Genomic DNA, 4,235 nt, shown 5'->3' on the forward strand with positions numbered 1-4,235 from the left:
ATTTTGTAGGTTATTTACAGTTTATTTTGGTCACGTGATGAAGAATTGTTTTGGTCATGTGATCAAAGCAAGCATGCTCATTTTCTTACGCGTTGTTTTTGTTATTAAATATAGATTACGACAAATTTGTACTTAAGCAGTGCACTTCTTGATAAAGTTGAATCTCAGAAGCTTTCTGAAAGTTAAACATACTTTAATTACGTAAAAGTTACGGAGAACATGGAACTACTTGTTCTTCGGTTTCGGATAAGAATTTTGAGCGTAAATTTGTGGTATGGTAAATCTGTGGTCACACTTCGCTGCCCACAAAAATAATGACTGAATCAGAATTAGATAAGACAAGATAAGACAAGACACCGTCTCACATCAATTTACTCTTCACTATTTGTTGAAAATACAAAAAAGATAATAGTATATTTTTAATTTTGAATATATTTTTGATTCAGTATCATAACACAGATATTTTATGCTTCAAACAGTCAGTACGATTGTTTTTCATCTTCAGTTATTTTATTTGTTGAAGTGAATTTCTTGTCAGCCAGCTTTTCCACAGGTAACAGCAGACGACACCAAACAATACCACAATCCCACCTGCAAAAAATAAAATTTGTAATGATAAAACAAGCAAAAATTAAAATACTTTTGTGGACAACAACAATAAATAAAAACAATTTCTTTCTTGAAATCAAGTCACATGTTTCTTGCGCATTTATTAATTATTTTGTTGGGTTAAATGTCGCACCGGCACAATCATAGGTCATATGGCAACTTTCCGGCTTTGATGGTGGGGGAAGACCCCAGGTGCCCCCTCCGTTCATTATTTCGTCACTGGCGGACACCTAGGTAGAATCAACGACCTTCCAGCCAGCTGAATGGCTTCCTCACATAAAGAATTCAACGACCAGAGTGAGGCTTGAACCCACATCGATGAGCGGCAAGTGATTCTAAGTCAGCGACCATAACCACCCGGCCATTGAGGCCCCTTCGTGATGTATCATGATGTTTTTCGGCCTATGGATGTATGCTCCCATATATTGATAAAGAATATTGTTAATGAATATCAATGCAAGATAAATCCCGAAAAAACAGATCCAGATAATTTCCTTAAAATCGAAATGTATTTTTTTTCTCTTCACATTCGAAATATCTGGACAAATGCATTTTTTGGCTGTCGATTAAAAATATGTAAAATCAGGATCCTGGGCGATGTATAAACATATTTTAATAGTGTAGTCTTGTCATTTAAGTTTACATTAGTCCGGTGTTCTTGAATTTAGATAACGTGATATTTGATAGTGTAGACAGCAACACTGTATGTCTGTTTTATCATGACTTATACGAATTTAACGAGATAATTTCTTGAATGGAGAACAAACCCCATTGTATCGAAGCTGCAAGAGTATTAAGATTGGCAAGCATGAATCTGAACTTGCAGACAAAGTTTTACACACTAGGTTCCTACATACCCATGAATAGAGTTGAAAATGTCTTTGTCAAAGAAACAATTGAAACTCTTATTGATCTCTGTGAAGAGGGACTACTTCTTAATCTCTCATAAAAGTAAAGAATTTCTGCCAATAAGCAATCCAAACGCGTCTCTTTTTTACACATTCCTTTTAACTGCAAATTATGCAGATATTTCATAAAATCCACTTTTTTCTGTCAAATATATTAACATATTAACACGGAAAGAGATGATACATAAATAAATGAAGAAAATGAAAGAATTTCATGACATTTCCCCCAGCATTTTTATAACTGTTCCGTGTGTCTGTTGGGTTTAACGTCACGTCAATACAGTTATAGTCATGTGGCGACATTCTAGCTTTTAGTGGAGGAAGACTCCAGTTACTCCCTCAGGCATTATTTCATTACGTGCGGGAACCTTCCGTTAACCAGCTGGAGGGCTTCCTCAAATGAAATATTCTATGCCCTAAACAAGGCTGGACCAAATTCGGTTTGGGTAAACTCAGCCGCGGAGTCCGCCTAAGTTCTGTTAAACTTGTGAGTGATTCCAAATTAATTAAATTGTTGAACAAATGATAAATCAAACCTATATCAAGCAGACATTCAAGGGCATTTGACTAACGTTGAAAAGGCTATACTTACGCAGTTACATTTAGATATAAAACTACTCTCATGAAATATCAACATAATAAATGCGTATTTATAACAATATTTTGTGTTTCAATCTTTTATATCGTTATGTACATCTAGTGGGCTTTTACTTGACAAGAATTAAAAAAGTTCACCTTGACTTTTCACAGCGCTATCACAGCCATCGTCCGCATTAGCAAGTACTCCCTTTATCCCTATAAAAGGAAGCAAATGTATGATTAGTTATTGATATTCATGAGATAAATATTTTTATGTATGATCTAACACCTGATGGTTTGCAGCATAGACACTGTTCCGTTTTTTGTCGTTGTCCAATTTGGGTTATGTAAACATTTCGGAAATTATTCTAGTAGAAATCACAATTAGTTATTCTAACGAGGCATACAGACACTAAATAGAAAAAATGGCGCGAATATAAATGGTAGTCGCATAATGGCGGATGAAAATCGTCCTCAGTTTTTTGCTCTGTAGAGCTATTTTCCTTATTTTCTTTGCATTGTTTTGCTAAAATCACATGACAGATCTATGCTTGACATGTAGGTAGCATTTTCATAATGAAATAACAACAGATTATTTCATGGAAACTTAGATCATACACCACCACTATAATTTGGGGTCTATCTTTTAGCTGATTTTGCAGTTTGTGTGTTTGACTGAAATTATTTTTCTTGCATCAAACATGACCACCACTTTTCTTTTGATTTTTATTTAGCACTGACAATATCCTTCAAGAAAATGTAAGTTACAGACATTTAAAATGGGTCCTGATGTGTGCTGCGGCCATTGGAAATAGGTCCATTTTATATAGAATAAAGAACAACAACTATTTAGTGTGTCATAACCATATACGCAATCAAATAACTTATCAGAAAAGGTTGTACAATTTTATATAAATTTCAAGAAAACAAAAGGCCAACGGTCGTTTATTTTCACAAACATTTGATTTTGAGTTTTTAACGCCTAAAAAATTTTGTTTCATATAATAGTATTTCTGACTGTGTATATATTGCAGCTTGTTATGTTACAAAAAATTGTATGTGTGTTGGTTTATTTAGTTTAATTATCCTTGTTTAGTTTTTATAAGTTTTTCAATCGTCATTTATTATTAAATGAAATATTTCATTCAGCCAGTGTTTGTGGTTTTTCCTTTCAAAATCAAACAGAGAAAAACTATATATCAGCATGGGAAGAGTGAAAATCAAATTATGAGACAGATATAAATAAATTTATTACATATGAATATTCATATCTTGACCCATGAATTGAAAATGAACAGAGCAGTTAACAGAATAAACATTATAATTTTGTTAGTATTTATAGCGCAAAAACAAAAACAAAAACGTTAGAAAAAAAAGATAGCCGCTTTTGCTTAATAATGATACTTAGACACAAGGCTTAGTTAAAATATGAAATAAAACTACCTGTCTCCACAATAAGCAGAAATATACACAGCAAAGACATCATAGCTCCAGCGTTTAATATTTAATTCTTTTAATTGCAAAGAAAAAACAGTCCCCACACAGTCAGAAAGTTTATTACTTTAAACGTACGTCTATAAAATATGATCATGAAATGATTAAAGTGCTAAATGACCATGCTTATTTCACTTTAAAAACATTTTACCTTATCTCGTTGTTGTATCTTTAACGGCAGTAAATCATCGAATTGCAACAATTTTCATTTGTATTCAATAAACACACCCACGTGCGTGTTTCAATACACTATAGATTCAGTAACAATGTCTAAACGGAGGTATCAATTAAAATATGATTTATAGCTTTTTTCATTTCTATTAAGTTTGAAACTATTATACATCTATGAATACGTCAGTATGTTAAAGATTTTGCCCCCTAAAAAAGAGGACCAAACAAGAGCGATCAGAGGGACAGAAACGCTCAACATGTAAATCTGTAATGCTTATTTGATGTCCCTGTGCTCGGATGGTTTACTGGTCGTCTTGAATCATTTATAAGTTATAATTGCAGCCTCGAATTTTACCGTCAACCGGAGGCAGCCATTCAGCTGGTTTTCCGTGGGCCAGTGGTTATAATTTGAATTACGTAAATATTTTTGTCTTTAGTTAAATGAAATTCATTTGTTTGCTTATGACCCATTTC

General features: G+C 33.2%; 1 long non-coding RNA gene across 1 annotated transcript; it reads right to left on the reverse strand.

The window, feature by feature from the left end:
- Positions 1-354: 354 nt before the first annotated feature.
- LOC123530049 (uncharacterized) lies at positions 355-3,709 on the reverse strand. The gene is made up of 3 exons (XR_008366631.1): positions 3,540-3,709; positions 2,253-2,312; positions 355-591 (listed from the first exon to the last, which is right to left on the reverse strand). It is a non-coding gene; the product is annotated as an uncharacterized LOC123530049 (long non-coding RNA).
- Positions 3,710-4,235: the final 526 nt, after the last annotated feature.

This window comes from Mercenaria mercenaria, chromosome 13 (assembly GCF_021730395.1).
Source record: "Mercenaria mercenaria strain notata chromosome 13, MADL_Memer_1, whole genome shotgun sequence".
Classification (NCBI taxonomy): domain Eukaryota; kingdom Metazoa; phylum Mollusca; class Bivalvia; order Venerida; family Veneridae; genus Mercenaria; species Mercenaria mercenaria.